We start from the raw sequence: 20480 nt of genomic DNA, 5'->3' as shown, positions 1-20480 counted from the left end.
ACAAGGTGAGCTGAGACCTGCACAGCACCAGAGGCTCAGTCTACAGCCATGGAAAGCTAGAACAGGAGCCAAGGTGGTGTAATATTGATTACACCTTCTGTCACCACAAGGACAGTTTACCACCACAGTAGAAGCCAGGGCCACTTTTCAGCAACCTACCACTCACTTGACTACAATGATATAAGAAGAGTTACCAGTAGAGCCTGCAAATAGAGGAGGAAGTCTTTATCCTCATAGCCAACCCCAGAGTAAAAGAAGAAGAGAGTCTTCTACAAGATGACCAAACATCAGCAAAAAAATACTAGAACTACAAACAAACAAGAAGATATGACACCACCAAAGGAATACAGTAATGCCCAAATTTCAGACCTCATAGAAAAGGGAATCCTTAAAATGTCCAAAAAAGAACTCCGAGCAATAATGATCTTGAGAAAGCTTGAAGAAATAAAAGAAGACTCAATTAGAGAACACAAGGAAACAAGAAAAAATATCCAGAACATGAAGGAGGAAATTTACAAGCAGATTAATACCTTAAAAAAGAATGTAGCAGAAATGAAACATTTCTCCTAGAAATGAAAAGATTCACTCATTGAAATAAAAAAATTTAAAAAAAAAACAGCAGAGAGCTTAAGTAGCAAGCTAGAGCAAGCAGAAGAAAGAATTTCAGATCTCAAAGATGGTAATAACCCAGGTAGACAAAAAAAAAAAAAAGAAAGAAAGAAAGAAAATTTAAAATAATGAGGAAAATCTGAGAGAGACAGCAGACAACCTCAAGTGCTATAACATCTGAATTGTGGGTATTCCAGAAGGGGAGGAGAAAGGAAGAGGTATTTAAAACCTATTCAAGGAAATAATAACAGAAAACTTCCCTGGGGTAGGGAAAGATGCCGACCTTCAGATCTAGGAAGCTCAAAGGTGACCATACAGATCCAATCCAAAAAGATCCTCCCCAAGACACATTATAGTTAAATTTGCAAAGCTCAAAGACAAAGAGAAAATGCTAAAAGTAGCAAGAGAAAAGTGTCAAGTCACCTATAAGGAAATCCCTATCAGACTAACAGCAGACTTCTCAACTGAAACCCTACAGGCCAGAAGAAAGTGGAATGATATATTCAAAACACTAAAAGAAAAAAAAAAATTGCCAGCCAAGAATTCTTTACCCAGCAAAGCTTTCCTTCAGAAATGACGGAGAAGTACTGTATTTTCCAGACAAACAAAAATTGTGGGAGTTCACCACCCCACAACCATCCCTGCAAGAAATTCTCAAGGGAGACATTCATCTGGAATCTAAATAATGAATGTCACTACCACAGCTACACAAGAAAGAGCAAAACCTGCTGTTAAAACAAAAATCCCAGTGAGAAAGACTAAGAAGATAAATCATGCCACCTCAAATATCCAACTAACATTGAAGAAGAGAAATAAAAGGGGAAGTAAGGATCAAAACATATTTAAAACATCTAAACAAAAAGCAATTAAATAACAGCAATGAAACAATATCTGTCAATAACCACCCTAAATGTGAATGGATTAAACTCTCCATTCAAAAGGCACAGATTGACTGATTGGATTGAAAAGCTAGACCCAAGTATATGCTGTCTTCAAGAGACCCATCTCACATTTAGAGAAACACAGAGACTAAAAGTGAAAGGATGGAAAAAGATGTACCAGGCAAATGGAAAACAAAAATGAACAGGAGTAGCTATTCTTATATCAGATAAAATAGACTTTAAACCAAAAAATTAAAAAGAGACAAAGAAGGGCACTATCTAATGATAAAAGGATCAATCAAGCTAGAAGACATAACAATCATAAATATATATGCACCCAATACTGGAGCACCCAGATATATAAAGCAAACACTCTTAGACCGAAAGAAAGAAATAGGACATAATACATTAATACTGAGTAAATGAACACCCCTCTCTCAGTATGGGACAGATCTTCCAGGCAACAAATCAACAGAGAGACACAGGATTTAAACTACACATTAGACCAACTATACTTGGCAGATATATACACAACATTTCACCCAACAACTAAAGAACATACTTTTATCTCATCACCTCATGGAACATTCTCCAGAATGGACCATATATTAGGTCACAAATCTAGCCTCAGAAAATTTAAAAAAATTGAAATTCCAAGTATCTTTTCAGATCACAATGGACTAAAACTGGAAATTAATAATAAACAAAACTCTGGAAACTATAAAAATACATGGAAAGTAAATAATAGGCTCTTGAATGACCTAGGGGTCCAAGAAGAAATTAAAAAGGAAATCAAAAAATTTCTAGAAACAAATGAAAATAAAGACACATCATAGCAAAACCTGTGGGATACTGCAAAAGCAGTTCTAAGAGGCAGATATTGCAATAAATGCTTACATCAAAAGAATGGAAAAACTTCAAATACACGACCTAACACTATGCCTCAATGAACTTGAAAAACAACAACAATCTAAACCTAAAAGTAGTAGATGGAAAGAAATAATTAAGATCTGAGCAGAACTAAATGAATTAGAGACCTAATAAACAATAGAAAAGATCAACAAAATGAAAAGTTGGTTTTTCAAGAAGATAAATAAAATAGACAAACCATCAGCAAAGGTTGACAAAAAAAAAAAAAAAAAGAAGAGAGAAGACCCAAATAACAAAAATCAGAAATGAAAAGGGAGACATTACAACCAATATCACAGAAATACAAAGAATCATCAGAGACTATTATAAACCACTGTATGACAACAAATATGAAAATCTAGAAGATATGGTTAAGTTTCTAGACACATACGAACTACCAAGACTGAACCAAGAAGGGAGAGAAATCTGAACAGGCCAATAACAAGCAAGGAGATTGAAGCGGTAATTAGTAATCTCCCAACAAAGAAAAGTCTGGGTCTGGATGGCTTTACAGCTGAATTCTACCAAACTTTTAAAGAGGAGTTAAGACCAATTCTCCTCAAACTATTCCAAACAATTGAAACAGAAGCTACTCTCCCAAACTCATTCTATGAGGCCAACATAACTCTGATACCCAAACCAGATAAAGACACAACAAAGAAAATTACAGGCCAATATCTTTGATGAACCTAGATGCAAAAATCCTCAACAAAATATTAGGAATCAGAGTACAGCAACATATTAAGACAAATTATACACTATGATCAAGTAGGATTCATCCCAGGGATGCAAGGATGGTTCAACATACAAAAGTCAATAGATGTGATACATCACACCAACAAACTCAAGACAAAGACCATATGATTATCTCAATAGATGCTGAAAAAGCTTTTCACAAAACTCAACATCCTTTCATGATAAAGACTCTCAGCAATTTAGGTATAGAAGGAAAATATCTCAACACAATAAAAGCTATTTATGACAAGCCCACCGCCAGTATCATTCTGAATGGGGAAAAACTGAGGGCCATTCCCTTACGAACAGGAACAAGACAAGGATGCTCACTCTCCCCACTTATATTTAACATAGTACTGTAGGTACTAAACAGAGCAATCAGGCAACAGAAAGAAATAAGGGGAATCCAGATTGGAAAAGATGAAGTCAAACTTTCCCTATTTGCAGATGACATGATACTATATTTGGAAAATCTAAAGACTCTATCGAACTCATAGAGCTGTTTAATAACTTCAGTAATGTTGCAGGATACAAAATAAATGCCCCCAATCAGTAGCATTTATATACTCAAATAATGAACTAACAGAAAGAGAAATAAAGAAAGTAAGCCCATTTACAATTGTCACACAAAAAATAAAATACCTAGGGATCAATTTAACCAAGGAGGTGAAAGACCTCTACAATGAAAACTACAAACCACTTCTGAAAGAAATTAAAGAAGACACAAAAGGTGGAAAGATATTCCATGCTTTTGGATTGGAAGAATTAATATCATGAAAATGTCTATACTACTTAAAGCGATCTGCAGATTCAGTGCGATCCCCATCAAAATACCAATGACATTCTTCACAGAAATGGAAAAAACAATCTTATCCTTCATATAGAACAACAAAAGACCCTGAATAGCCAAAGCAATCCTGAGCAAAAAAAATAAAGCTGGAGGCATAACACTGTCTGACTTCAAATTATACTACAAAGCTATATTAGGTAAAACAGCTTGGTACCGGCAGAAAAATAGACACTTGGATGGAGAATGGAGACATGTGGAGTAGAATGGAGAACTCAGATATCACCTCTCAGGCTTACAGTCATCTGATATTGGACAAAGGCAACAAAAATCTACATTGGGAAAAAGACTGCCTCTTCAACAAGTGGTGCTGGAAAAACTGGACATCCATATGCAGAAGAATGAAACTATATATGCACCTCTCACCATACACTAAAATCAACTCAAAATGGATGAAAGAGTTAAGTATAAGACTTGAAGCTGTAACATCACTAAGGGAAAATATAGGTGAAAAACTTCAACAACTAGGTCTGGGCACAGACTTTATGAACATGAACCAGAAAGCACAGGCAGTAAAAGAAAAAATAAACAAATGGTACTATATCAAACTAAAAAGCTTCTGCACAGCAAAGGAAACAATCAGCAGAGTAAAACAACAACCTATAGAGTGGGAGATAATTTTTGCTAACTGTGCACCTGACAAGAGATTAATATCCATAATATACAAGGAACTCAAGTGATTATACAGTAAAAAAACAAATAACCCAATTAAAAAATGGGCAAAAGAGCTGAATAGACATTTTTCAAAGAAAGACGTATAAATGGCCAAGAGGTACATGAAAAAATGCTCAACATCATTAGTCATCAGGGAAATGCAAATTAAAACTGCATTGAGATACCACCTCACCCCAGCTGGACTGGCTATACTCAAAAAGACTATGAATAACAAATGTTGGCGAAGGTGTGGAGAGAAGGGAACACTCCTATGCTGTTGGTGGGACAGCAAATTCATATAATCACTATGGAAAACAGTATGGAGTTTTCTCAAACAACTACAGATAGATCTTCCACATGATCCAGCAATCCCACTTCTGGGTATATACCCAGAGGAATGGAAATCATCATGTCGAAGGGATACCTGCGCTCCCACGTTCATTGCAGCTCTGTTTATGATAGCCAAGACATGGAACCAACCTAAATGTCCATCGATGGATGAGTGGATAAGGAAACTGTGGTATATATACATCATGGAATACTACTCTGCCATAAAAAAGATTGAAATACTCCCATTTGCAACAATATGGACGAGCTTGGAGAAACTTAAGTTGAGTGAAATAAGCAAAGCACAGAGGGATAAATACCGCATGTACTTACTCATGTGGGAGCTGAGAGAAAGAAGGAAAGAAGACCACAGTAGTGTGCTGGACTTGCAGAGGGAGAGAACATTTCCTGGTGTACAAAGTGGAGTTGCGGGGAAAGGGGGAGAGAGAAGGAGGTTGGGGATAATTGGGTGGGGGACATGGGGTACAAATGCTGTTTTTGGTAGTGGGTATGCTCCCAGTATGAATCTGGCCCTCACATCAGGGGCACGAGGGGTAGCAATCAGCTTTGAATTTCATGAATATTCCTAACAAAAAAACTCCAAAGAACTTCAAAAAGAAAAAAAGTTTCTTGGAGAATGAGGGAATCATCATAAAAAAATAATAAAAATAAAAAGTTCCTTTGACTACTTTCTAAATAATTTTTCTTTTTTTACTGTTTTTAGATTTATCAGCCATCATTTTACAATTTTGTCACTTGCCTTCTCTAGCAGCTCATCTCCTTTCTAATTTGATATTTTTGTTAACTTCATCTTCATATTTACATTAACATGCAATGGATTTATTATTTTCTTTTTAAAATAAATGACTAAATATAGTAGCCCCCTTTATCTGTGGGGTTATATGTTCCAAGACCCCCAGTAAATAAAACCATGATAGTGGCCCTACTGATACTGTGATTTCAACCTAGTAGAACTGACTTCAGTTGCTGAGCTCCAGAACTGTAGGAGAACAAATGCGTATTTTCTAAGCCACCAAGTTTGTGATAATTTGTTACAGCAGCCACAGGAAACTAATACAGATATGGATAAAGTCCTATATACTACCCAAAGTGCCTAAAAGAATATATTTTCTAACATGCAAAAAATAATAATGTTTTGGTTAGGGAGATCTGGGTCAAATACAAACTTTTTTTAAAATTCAAATTCTCTAACTGTAAAGGTGAGAAATCTCTTTGGAGACATATTTAAAGGAACTATTTGTGAAACTATTTCCAATGTCAAATTGTAATCCTGTTAAATATTTTATATTTTCAAGTGTATTGAAAAGTTTAATTTTACCCAGATAAACCTATAGTTTTTCCAGGGTTTTTAAAATAATGAAAATGGGACCATTTCAGAGCTTCCTCTGGTTTTCTGTAGTTTAAGTATGTCTTCATGTACTGTCTTCGTGGAACTGAATATATTCTTGAGCACACATCAAAAGAGCAATGTGTTCATGGGTAGTGATTAACAAGATATTTATTTTTTTCCCTCATTCTACATTATAGTTATATTGTTTGATAGTATTCTCCCCCACTCTCCAATTTCATTTATACTTTCAGTCCTGTAATTATGGTCTTGAGACAGGAGATACTCATTTTCCCTGGGTTCAAGTTTCAGGACACACCCCTGGGTTTCAAGCTGCTCCCCAAGGTCTCAGGCCCCTCTTCTAGGCCCTTCCCTCGAGAAGAGTTATTGTTGCTATTGGACCTATTTCTGTCACCAACAGGAGAAAATTGAGACCTCAGGGAGCAGACTAATGCAAATCCAATAGCTGGCATACTCAGTAGAAAGGGATTATATAACCATAGTAACCAAGCATGGTCAGTGAAGTGGAATTTATCTTTTGAATGACCTTTCACTAGAGATGGTAAAGAGCATAGAATATTCTTGAACATATCTGATGCGTGTGATAGAATTTGACCAAGGAACATGCCCTAAAAAGAGTCCAACTGAGGACAATGTGTCTGTGCTGGATCAGGATACTATACTGAGCCTGTAAAACTCTTGAAAAAGAGAATCGTAGTGCATCCCCTAGAATTGAGAGAAAAACCATGCCTCTTTGGAAAATAACTATTTTCCTTGGAAACATCTCCTAGTGTTATTGGGTTTCGGTAGAGAGTGAATATTGGTCATAGGAAATGAGCTGATTATATATGAGACCTGAGCTTCCTATCTAAATTATTTGCTATTCAGAGTTTCAAGATGGCGGCGGCTGCGGTGGCTGGTGCGGAGTAGCTGAGGTGTAAAAGGCGGCCACTGGGCCTCAGGCAGCCGGGAAACTTGTGGACCTTCCTCTCACCATCTCTTAAGGGAGGACTACAGCTGCTGGCCGGTTGTGGGGGCTCAACGCCGCTTTGCCCCCGGCAGGAGAGGCTGCCTCATTTACAGGCAACAGCTTTGAAGTGTGGAGCAGGAAAAGAACTGATTCTTAGCTGCAAAAGCGAGTCTTGAAACAGGGAACACGGCGCCAGGGCTGCTGTGGATGCAGCCAGGATCCCGGAGGCTGGGGCCGCACTGAAGGTGGCCAGCTGCCCTATTCAGGATTCGAGGTTTCAGACCGGCATTAAAGAAGACTCCTGGGAGCGTCCGAGCCGCGCCGCGACTGAACAGCCCGAGGCGGCAGCGCCGAGAACACGGAAGGCGACAAACCAGAGACAGAGAGCGAGCACCCGACCTGGCACAGCACTGTGAGTGATCCCTGGCACAGCGCTGTTCGGGGGGTGGATGCCCACGCGGCTCCCGCCTGCACCACCAGGCCACTCACCGCCCCGGTGCTGCCTCCATTTTCCCAGGTGCGGGCAGCTCCACCCTGCTCGGCCATCACTGAGCCCATTTGCTTGGCCTGGCCGGGGCTTTCCGCAGCCTGCGGGCAGGCCTCCTCTCCCACTCCCTCCACGGTTCTCTGGCAGGGCAGGGGGTGTGGGGCATCCCGACCAGTGTTGGGAGGGCAAGGAAGTACGGGCGGGCCGACTGTCACTCCACCACACCCTGGACTCCGGCCCCGGTAAACTTCCTGTTACTGGGAGGCAGATACCATCTCTGCGACCACCAGTTTGGAAAAAAGCCTAACGAATTTCTGGTTGGGAATAGTGTGGTAGGAGAGTTCCCAGGTCCGCTTGAACCTGCTGAAGAGCAGGCTGCAGGCGGGCACTAGACTCGGTTTATACCCGGGGGGATACAAAGGTGAACAAGACCCGAGAAAGATCTACACAGTGCTACAAAGGCACCCAGAGAGACCGGTCGTCTGTGCCTACCAGAAACCTGGTAGACTTCCTGGGCGAGGCGGTGCTGAGCAGGGTCTTGAAGGCCCAGCTGATAGACGAGGGGTGCAGAAGACACACCCCAGCCCAGCACAGTGTGCACAGAGCAGGGAGACGTGCGGCCAGGGAGGCGGAGACTCGACAGAAACCACACACCCGGTGGGGTCTCCACTGCACGATCTAACAGCCTGGGCCAGAGCACACGGAACGGGGAGAAGTCCTGCACAGGAAGTGAAAGCTCAACAGAGATCACACACCCTGTGGTACGTGATCCACCAGCCCAGCAGAGTCCAAGCTGACCAGAAAGGTGGCTCCCCGGAGAAGCCCAAGACCCGAGGCAACCACACACACAAGACACTAGAGGCCAACTGAGCAGTCACGGCGGGAGCCATACCAAATTGGCAACCACAGCAACATCCTAGTTAGTCATTAGTCTCAAACCGGTAGACTGTGAAACCCCCGGCCACAATGAATAAACACCAAAAAAAAGACACCAGAAATACAAAAAATCAAGTAAGTACACCACCAAAAGTTAATAAATCTCATACTCTAGATCCTATAGAACAAGAAGCCCTTGAAATAACTGACAAGGAATTTCGAGTGATAATTCTAAGGAAACTGAATGAGATACAAGAAAACTCAGCTAGACATCATGATGAAATGAGGAAAAGTATACAGGATCTGAAAGAGGAAATATACAAGGAAATCAATGTCCTGAAAAAAAATGTAGCAGAACTTGCTGAACTGAAGAAGTTATTCAGCGAAATAAAAAACACAACGGAGAGTTTAACCAGCAGGCTTGTCGAAGTTGAAGAGAGAACCTCTGAACTTGAAGATGGGCTGTTTGAAATAACACAAGCAGACAAAAAGAAAGAAAAAAGAATCAAGGACATGGAAGAAAATCTGAGAGAGATATCAGACAACCTCAAGAGCTCAAATATCCGAGTCATGGGTATTCCAGAAGGGGAGGAAAATGGAGATTCCATTGAAAACATATTCAACAAAATAGTGGCAGAAAACTTCCCAGGTATAGGAAAAATCACAGATCTTCAGATCCAGGAAGCTCAATGATCTCCAAACGTATTCAACCCAAAAAGGCCTTCTCCAAGATATGTCATAGTCAAATTGGCAAAACTCAGAGACAAAGAGAGAATCTTAAAAGCTGCAAGAGAGAAGCGTCAAATCACCTATAAGGGAGCCCCAATCAGGTTAACATCAGACTTTTCATCACAAACCCTAAAAGCTAGAAAGGAATGGGATGATATTTTCAAAATACTAAAAGACAAAGATTGCCAGCCAAGAATACTCTACCCTGCAAGGCTATCCTTCCGAAATGAGGGGCAAATAGTATATTTCTCAGACAAACAAAAACTGCGGGAGTTCACTACCACACGACCACCCTTACAAGAAATCCTCAAGGGAGTACTGGGTTTGGTTCCTGAAAAATAGCTACCACTGCCATAAAAACCCAAGAAAAATCTAAACCCGCTAGTACAATAAAAATGGCATTCATGAAGAGAAAACAAGCTAACAAAAACACTATCTACAACCTAAGGAACCAAGAAACAAAGAAACCAAACAGTAAATCAGAAAGCAAAGAACAAAAGACACTTAAGACAACCAAACAACCAATAAAATGCTAGGAATAAATCAACACCTTTCAATAACAACTCTTAATGTTAAAGGCTTAAATTCCCCAATTGAAAGACAGAGACTGGCTGACTGGATCAAAAAGCAGGACCCAACTATATGCTGCCTACAAGAGACCCACCTCACCCATAAAGATTCACACAGACTAAGAGTGAAAGGATGGAAAAAGATTTACCATGCAAACAGAAAAGAAAAACGAGCTGGAGTAGCTATTCTTATATTTGACAAAATAGACTTTAAACTAAAAACCATAAAAAGAGACAATGAGGGACACTACTTAATGATAAAAGGACTGATCCATCAAGAAGACATAACAATCATAAATATGTACGCACCCAATGTTGGAGCAGCCAGATTTATAAAACAAACTCTATTAGACCTAAAGAAGGAAATAGACACTAATACCATAATAGCAGGGGACCTGAACACTCCACTGTCAATATTAGACAGATCATCTAGGCAAAGAATCAGTAGAGAAACACAAGATCTAAACAAGACTCTAGACCAATTGGAATTGGCAGATATCTACAGAACATTCCACCCAACAACCTCAGAATATTCATTCTTCTCATCAGCACATGGATCATTCTCCAGGATAGATCACATATTAGGTCACAAATCAAGTCTCAATAAATTCAAAATATTGGAATTATCCCATGTATTTTCTCAGACCACAATGGATTAAAACTAGAAATTAATAACAAACAAAACTCTGGAAACTATACAAACACATGGAAATTAAACAGCATTCTACTTAATGACATATGGGTCCAAGAAGAAATCAAGCAGGAAATCAAAAAGTTTATTGAAACTAATGAAAACAATGATACATCATACCAAAACCTGTGGGATACTGCAAAAGCAGTATTGAGGGGAAAATTTATTGCATTAAATGCTCACTTCAGAAGAATGGAAAGATGGCAAGTGAACAACCTAACACTTCACCTTAAAGAACTAGAAAAACAAGAACAATCCAAACCTAAAGTTAGCAGACGGAAAGAAATCATTAAGATCAGAGCAGAACTGAATGAAATTGAAAACCAAAAAACAATTCAAAAGATCAACGAATCAAAAAGTTGGTTTTTTGAAAAGATAAATAAAATAGACAAACCATTAGCATGGCTAACAAAAAAAAGAAGAGAGAAGACTCAAATAAAAAAATTAGAAATGAAAAAGGCGATATTACAACTGATTCATCTGAAATAGAAGGAATCATTCAAGACTACTATAAACATCTATACACCAACAAATTTGAAATTCTGGAGGAAATGGATAAATTTCTGGACACCCACAAGCTCCCAAAACTGAACCGTGAAGACGTAGAAAATTTGAACAGACCAATAACAATAAAGGAGATTGAAGCTGTTATCAGAAGGCTCCCAACAAAGAAAAGCCCAGGACCAGATGGATTCACAGCAGAATTTTACCAAACATTCAAAGAGGAATTGACACCGATTCTTTACAAACTATTCCAAAAGATTGAAACGGACGCAAATCTCCCAAACTCATTCTATGAAGCAAACATCATCCTGATACCAAAACCAGGTAAAGATATAACCAAAAAAGAAAACTACAGGCCGATATCCTTGATGAATATAGATGCAAAAATCCTCACTAAAATACTAGCAAACAGAATACAGCAACATATACGAAAAATTATTCATCACGATCAAGTGGGATTCATCCCAGGGATGCAAGGTTGGTTCAACATACACAAATCAATAAATGTGATACACCATATTAATAAACTCAAACACAAGGACCATATGATCATCTCTATAGATGCTGAAAAAGCATTTGATATAGTTCAGCACTCATTCATGACAAAGACCCTCTATAAGTTAGGTATAGAGGGAAAGTATCTCAACATAATTAAAGCCATATATGCCAAACCCACTGCCAATATCATCCTGAATGGGGAAAAGCTGAAAGCTTTTCCTTTAAGAACAGGAACTAGACAAGGATGCCCACTCTCACCACTCCTATTCAACATAGTGTTGGAAGTACTAGCCAGAGCAATCAGAGAAGAGAAGGAAATAAAGGGCATCCAGACTGGAAAAGATGAAGTCAAACTGTCCCTGTTTGCAGATGACATGATCCTATATATCGAACAGCCTAAAACCTCTACAAAAAAACTGTTGGAATTGATAAATGATTTCAGCACAGTAGCAGGATACAAAATCAACACACAAAAATCAGTAGCATTTCTTTTCTCCAATAGTGAACATGCAGAAGGAGAAATCAAGAAAGCCTGCCCATTTACAATAGCCACCAAAAAAATAAAATACTTAGGAATTGAGTTAACCAAGGAGGTGAAAAATCTCTATAATGAGAACTACAAACCACTGCTGAGAGAAATTAGAGAGGATACAAGAAGATGGAAAGATATTCCATGCTCTTGGATTGGAAGAATCAACATAGTGAAAATGTCCATACTACCCAAAGTGATATACAAATTCAATGCAATCCCCATCAAAATTCCAAAGACATTTTTCTCAGAAATGGAAAAAACTATTCAGACATTTATATGGAACAATAAAAGACCACGAATAGCCAAAGCAATGCTCAGCAAAAAAAATAAAGCTGGAGGCATAACACTACCTGACTTTAAGCTATACTACAAAGCTATAATAACCAAAACAGTATGGTACTGGCATGAAAACAGACACACTGACCAATGGAATAGAATAGAGAATCCAGAAATCAATCCACACACTTACTGCCATCTGATCTTTGACAAAGGCACCAAGCCTATTCACTGGGGAAGGGACTGCCTCTTCAGCAAGTGGTGCTGGGATAACTGGATATCGATATGCAGGAGAATGAAACTAGATCCATACCTCTCACCGTATACTAAAATCAACTCAAAATGGATTAAGGATTTAAATATACACCCTGAGACAATAAAACTTCTTAAAGAAAACATAGGAGAAACACTTCAGGAAATAGGACTGGACACAGACTTCATGAATACGACCCCAAAAGCACGGGCAACCAAAGGAAAAATAAACAAATGGGATTATATCAAACTAAAAAGCTTCTGCACAGCAAAAGAAACAATTAAAAGAGTTAAAAGACAACCAACAGAGTGGGAGAAAATATTTGCAAAATATACATCTGACAAAGGATTAATATCCAGAATATATAAGGAACTCAAACAACTTTACAAGAAGAAAACAAGCAACCCAATTAAAAAATGGGCAAAAGAGCTAAGTAGGCATTTCTCTAAGGAAGATATACAAATGGCCAACAGACATATGAAAAAATGCTCAACATCACTCAGCATCCGGGAAATGCAAATCAAAACCACATTGAGATACCATCTCACCCCAGTTAGGATGGCTAAAATCAAAAAGACTATGAACGATAAATGCTGGCGAGGCTGCGGAGAAAAAGGAACTCTCATACATTGTTGGTGGGACTGCAAAATGGTGCAGCCTCTATGGAAAATGGTATGGAGGTTCCTTAAACAATTGCAAATAGATCTACCATACGACCCAGCCATCCCACTGTTGGGAATATACCCAGAGGAATGGAAATCATCAAGTCGAAGGTATACCTGTTCCCCAATGTTCATCGCAGCACTCTTTACAATAGCCAAGAGTTGGAACCAGCCCAAATGCCCATCATCGGATGAGTGGATACGGAAAATGTGGTACATCTACACAATGGAATACTACTCAGCTATAAAAACGAATGAAATACTGCCATTTGCAACAACATGGATGGACCTTGAGAGAATTATATTAAGTGAAACAAGTCAGGCACAGAAAGAGAAATACCACATGTTCTCACTTATTGGAGGGAGCTAAATATTAATATATAAATTCACACACACACACACACACACACACACAAACCGGGAGGGGGGGGGAAGAAGATATAACAACCACAATTATTTGAAGTTGATACGACAAGCAAACAGAAAGGACATTGTTGGGGGGGAGGGGGGGAGGGAGAAGGGAGGGAGGTTTTGGTGATGGGGAGCAATAATCAGCTACAATGTATATCGACAAAATAAAATTTAAAAAAAAAAAAAAAAAAAAAAGAGTCCAACTGAGCATATGCAAGACTGTTATATAACTGGGAACCACCTCCTTAGTTTAATATTCATTGGATAACATGAATATGTACTAGCGTAGTGGATTGAATTATGTCCCCCTAAACTTCACTGAGGCTTGAATTTTCTTCCAAGAGTTATGTGTTAGAAATTTAGTCCCCACTGTGACTGTTAAGAGGGTGGAAAATCCTATTATGGTAATTGAAAGTGGAGCCTTAAAGAGGTGATTGGATTGTAGGACTGTGCCATAGTGGATAGATTAAAAATGGTGGTCAGGGGTGTGGTTCTGAGGACTTTAAAAGAAGAGGAGAGTCTGTCTTTCTCTCTCTCTTCTCTCTCTGCTTCCGCTATCTTGCAATGTGAGACCCCTGGGTCACTGTTGCCACCACCAGATGGACTTTGGACTTCCCAGCCTCAGAAACTGTAAGCAGTAAATTTCATTTCCTTTACAAATCACCCAGTTCAGTGTACTTTGTTATAAGCAACAAAAACGGACTAATACAATTAGAAAGCAAAACTATAAAAGTAAAATCCTGGCAGAAGGCAGGGTTGTTGCTTACTTTCCTTAGGCCAACCTGCACTTCACTGGCTGTGGTGTGTATACTTTACTTTTATATCAAACTTGCTTTTAGTAGGTGGCTGCTCATTCTCTCGAGCCAGTGTGCACTTTGTGCTAAACTTTAAGTACATATGTCTGACTTTTGTATTAAACTTGGTGTGGGCTCTGCTCAGTCTCTGGAGCCAGGCTGCACTTTCTCTACAGGTCTGTATTTCTTATCTGTTATATTAAACCTGTTTTCATCTTCTATCGTGACTCTGCTCTTGAATTCTTTCCTGTGGCAGAGTCAAGAAGCTGGTAAGAAGACAGGGTAGGTTGAGGCCAGCAATGGGGCCTCCCCAGACCATCTCCTCCAGTAACAGTCTGAAACCCCAATTAGAGACCACTTCACTTCCACTAAGATGACTAAATAAAAAAGATAGAATCACAAGTGTTTGAATGAGGAAAAATTGGAACCTTCGTGCATTTGCCAGTGGGATTATAAAACGGTATAGCCATATGGAAACATAATTTGGCAGTTTTTCAAAATGTTAAACATAGATTTAACATATAACCCAGCAATTTCACTCTTGGGTATATACCCAAGAGAACTGAAAACATATTTCTATACAAAATTCTGTATGCATGTTTATAGCAGCATTATTCATAGTAGCCAAAAAGTGGAAACAACCCAAATGCCCATCAACTGATGAATGGATAAAAAAAATGTGCTGTATCTATACAATGAAATATTATTTGCAATAAAGAAGAATGAAGTATTGATACATGCTACAACACAGTTGAACCTTGAAAATATTATGCTAGATGAAAGGAGCCTGTCAGAAGATCACATATTATGCAGTTCAATTTGTATGATATGTCCACAATAGGCAAATATACAGAGACAGAAAGTGGATTAGTGGTTTCCAGGGGCAGTGTTAGGGTGAAATGACATATGACTGCTAATGGGTGCATAGGGTTTCTTTTTAGGATAATAAAAATGTCCTTAAATTAGATAGCGTTGATGTTTATACAACTCTGTGAGTATATTAAAACCCCTTGATTTGTACATTTTAAAAGGGTGAATTGTATAACAATTATAGTTCAATTAAGCTTCTATTATCAACACCACAAGAGAATGATCTAGCAGTCAGAAATTTGTTTTTACTTGGTTTAATTTTTCCTATTAAAACAAAACAAAACGAAAGGAAAAGGTTTCAAAAATATTTGTCATTCTGATCTCGATTTTGAGAGTGAATGTGAAATAATCTTATATACTTGTCTGATTTGACAAGGCTGTTATAAATTCCACTGAAGGCTGAGTCTAATAGGGAAGACCAAAGTTCCAGTTTCATTGAGACATTTGTTTCTGTTTTAAAGGGAGGTAGTGAGAAAACATCCCCCTCCCTGAAAATAACAGATTAGGAAAATAGGCACAGAGAATTTAAATAACTTGCTCAAAGAAACACAGCTGGCCTATAATTAAACCATGATTGCAAACTTGGATAGGAATATTTAATTAATTTTTAGTTTATAAGAAGCTAAAGTTAATGTTTTAAAATTGTATCTATTATGATGATTATTATATTAGCTAATACATATGTAATACTATGTGGCTGGAACTATTTTAGGAATTTCATGTTTATTCAATCATTTAGTTCTCAAAACAACTTTATGGGGGTAGATTCCATTATATTCTCATCTCCATTACTGATGATGAAACTAAGCCATAGAGAGGTTAAGTAACTTGATTATAAGTAACTGGCCTAGAACACATACCCAGTCGGACTCCAGACCTTGTGTTTAAAACACTGTGCTACATTGCATCTCTAGTGTTGAGCATAGTACTTCTTCCTAGGCACTCAATACATGTTTTTGGTTTATTTTAGTTGAGCTGAATAAATGTACAAATCAGTTTTTCTACTACCCATGAAGTTTTCATCTTTAATTAAATAATATATTTCAGGTCTTAGAGTTAAGTATTGATGAATGAATGATTCATTAAGATTTTTAAAAAGAGTGGTTCATTATTTTATTGCTTGTGAGATATTGTATTCTAGGTGTCATGTAAGAAATTCACGTTTACACTTGAATATATATGACTCTAAGAGATAATCCCTACAATAAAGAAGCTTGCTTAACTTTGTTTTAACCCAAACTTATTTGACCTTATAATTTGGGGGGGATGGCAGTAAAACCTCTTAATATCCTACAGAAGTAAAGTTTTCCAGAACACGATGAAAATGTTAAAATTACCAAGGCAGAAGGGATTCTCACAGTTTTCATCAGACACCATTTCCTAATGGGAAAATTTTAAATGTATTAAATATCCATTTCCTGACTTTATGGGTTATTTATACATTTGTTTGTAAATATACAGACTATTGCAAATAATTAGACTCTTGCAAACAATTGTGTTTTTACCCTCTGACCAGATGTCACATGAAAGTTGTTAGAGTTTTAATGTTTATTCATACCAAATAAGCAGAAGAGAGAAATTCAAGAATAAAACAGCTACGGTGCTATAATCTCCTGAGTATCATTGACAGAAGATGTACAAAATGTTTTCTGAAGACCAGAATGATCAACTCATTTCTCAAGATACTTAAACTAAGACGCTATTGAGATGTGTGGGAAATACATACCAATCTTGTATGTGACATTTGTCTTAATCCATATTGGTTGCTATACTTAATCCATACTGAGTAATACCACAGGCTGGATAATCTATAAAGAATAGAGTTTTATTTAGCTCACAGTTCTGGAGGCTGGGAAGTCCAAGAGCATGGTGCTAGCATGTGGTGAGGGCCTTGCTGCTTCATCATGACATGGCAGAGGGGAAGCACATGGCAAGACAGCAAGAGTATGCATGATGGCTCAGGTCTCTCTCTTCTTATAAAGCCACCATTTCCAACATGGGGCCCCACCCTGATGACCTTATCTAATCCTACTTAGTTCCCAAAGGTCCCACCTCCAGTTAACATATACATTAGGGGATTAAATTTTCAACACACAAACTTTTGGGAGACACATTAAAAATCATAGCAACATTCAAATGTGTTTTGTTAGGAAAGTCTAGTTAAATGGCTAAATATCTGTATTTGGTGACTGTCTACTACCACTTATTCTATTGTAAAAGCTTAAAATCTATTGTAAAAAGGTTAATATATGCAGTTTCTACTTCATCTCTCTATCTGCAAATTCTATTCATTCTTTAAAACCCCATTGAAATGCACAAAACTTTATAAAGCCTTTTGTAATTTTCAAGCCACATGTAAGTTCTCCTTAAAACTATGTTTTAATGTACTTATGACATCCAACAGTTTCAACGCTGAAGTTAATTTATTCAGGTTTATTATTATCTTTCTCCCATAGAGTGTAAGCTCCTTAAGGGATGAATCTTTGTGTAATCTAACCTTGTAACTCCCAAAGTGCCTCATACATAGTGAACACTCAATACATATTTGAGAAATGAATCAATGAATGAATGAGTGAGTAACATTGATAGTTATGGTGAAAAAAAACAAATTGCTTTCTACATTACTCTTAAGATGAATCTATTTCATTAGTTCCTCTGAGCAACAAAAGGAAAATTTCCAATGCTAGTACTGTATTCTCTAGAACCAGCTTTAATCACCATAGATTTATGCACTGAACTGAGTAGTAAATCCCTTTTAGTATTGATCCTGTTTAGAATAGTGAGTGACTTTGGACAATTTCAATCTTGTAAAGTAGAACATTTAGCAATGACATGTCAGAGAGGCCTATGCTCTATTAGAAATAGCAGCAGATTTATTCCATCATTTATATGGTTTATGCAGAATTGCTAGTCTCTTCTGTCCCATATATGACAATCTAATATGTCTCGACATGCTTAAGTTTATATCTAGATGAAGAAAACTTTTGAAGTCAATTTTCAGATTGTTACAGAAGTTAGTGAGTGTCCTGATAAATGGTCAGGGTACCACAATACTGTCTCAAAATGCATCCACTTTTTTTCTAACATTGGCAGGCTTTAAAAATGAGAAATGAACCTCTTAGAAATGGGAAGATTCAGAAGTAAACTCAGAGTAGCAGATTATGACTAGGCCTATTTACATGGATCCAATTCCCTTACAAGTAAATTAGTTCTGCAGAAATCAACAATCTGTATTGATTTAAAGTCAGCTGGAATAAAAGTAATTGTTATTATTTATATGGTGACTTTTATATCTCAGACACTATCCTGGGTGGTTTATCTCATTTAATTTTTGCAACATCCTGCAGGAAAGATAACAGAACCATTTGAAAATCAGGAAAGCGAAGCTCAAAACTGTGAATACTTGTCAAAGAGGTAAAGTTAAAGAAGTAAAATTTCAATAGAATTTCAACCTGTAAATGCTAAACATGACCTTCTCACTGTCTCACATTTTTTATAATAAATATTCGTTCATTTATTTTGATCATAAACATAATTTTGAAGTGATAGTTACTGATAATGCATACTTTTTTAATTCTGTAAGCCCCTGTTAACATATTATCTAATTTTGTAGACTGTTACATATATTCTTAAGATTCTGTATATAATGGAGCCATGATTTCCTTTTACTTTCACCTGCTTTATAACTTCCAACACTAGGGATTGACTGGGGAATTAACAATAGCATTCTCTGTGTAGATTTGGTAGTTCAAGAAGAGTAAGGCCAATCTACAGACAATATTAATTTATTCCACAAATGTTTTTTGACCATCTGTTATGTACCAGGCACTCTTCTTAAGAACTGAGAATGCAAATATGATGGGTCCTATCTCCAAGGAGCTCACAAACCGGGGGGGATGGGAAGCAGATATTGACAAAATAACAATTACACACAATGTGTTAGTAGTTGCAATTTTGTGTTTTAACTATCTTAATTGGTAATTCCCAGTGTGTTGTAGACCAAGAAAAAATTTTAAAGGGCTCTTAGTAGAAAAGACAGCAGTATAATATATCATGGTAAAGATAGCCAGGGTCTGGGGTCAGACAGACTTCAGTTTCAATCTAGTTTTGTAACCTTGGACAATTTATTTCACATTTGTAAGTATCAGCTTTCCTCATCTGTTAAAAGATGATTATAAACTGAACTCATAAGCCTATTAAGATTTAGATGAAGTATTCCTTGTGTCTGAAACATGGCAAGCAGGCAATAAAAACTGGGAAACAGTTATTTCTTTCCTCTTAGAGTATCAAAATGCACATTGTGATCTGAGAAGTGAATCCTGCAAAAAGATGGCAACTTAAATTTGTCCAACCCAGACTAATTTGACAAGTTTTTCTTTATTAATAACACTTGTAGTTATAATCCAAGGAAGCACATTTTGGAAACTTCTGTTCTAAATCTTCAAATATCTGGATGAAAAATGGAAAAGTGAATGTTCACATTGTGTAAATTGTGAATATATTTATAAATTTTATAAATGTCTTTTTAAGATAATTTAATTTTTCTATTTACTGGTATTTTGCCATAGTTGATTTAGTGTAGCGTCTAAGAAACAAAGCTCTAGAGTTGGAAAATCCTGGGTTTAAGTGCTGGTGACACTAGTTACTGGTTGTGGGATTTTCAGAAAAATACTAAGTCTTTCTAGCCTTGATTTCCTCAGTGGTGTAATTGAGGAAATAATATCTATTTCTTTGTATTAGTTCAGAAGGTTAAATTGGTTAATGGAAGAAACATGTATTACATAACGCCTGACATAAAAGTTCTTCAAAAAATTTAGCTGCTACTATCACTATTGATTTCATAATTGTTATAATAATTACTTTTAGATTCTAACACATCCTATTAAGGAAGTATTGATTCTTTTAATTTATAGTATTGTCACTTCCTATTACCTATGTAATATAGTTATATGTATAAATTACATAATTGCTTACATATATATTTAAGCTAAATAACCTATTTGCAACTCACATTAAACTATGAAACTGAATGCAGTGTAGCGATTTAA

The sequence above is a fragment of the Cynocephalus volans genome, chromosome 9 (assembly GCF_027409185.1).
Source record: "Cynocephalus volans isolate mCynVol1 chromosome 9, mCynVol1.pri, whole genome shotgun sequence".
Taxonomy (NCBI): Eukaryota; Metazoa; Chordata; class Mammalia; order Dermoptera; family Cynocephalidae; genus Cynocephalus; species Cynocephalus volans.
This window is presented reverse-complemented; position numbering follows the sequence as displayed.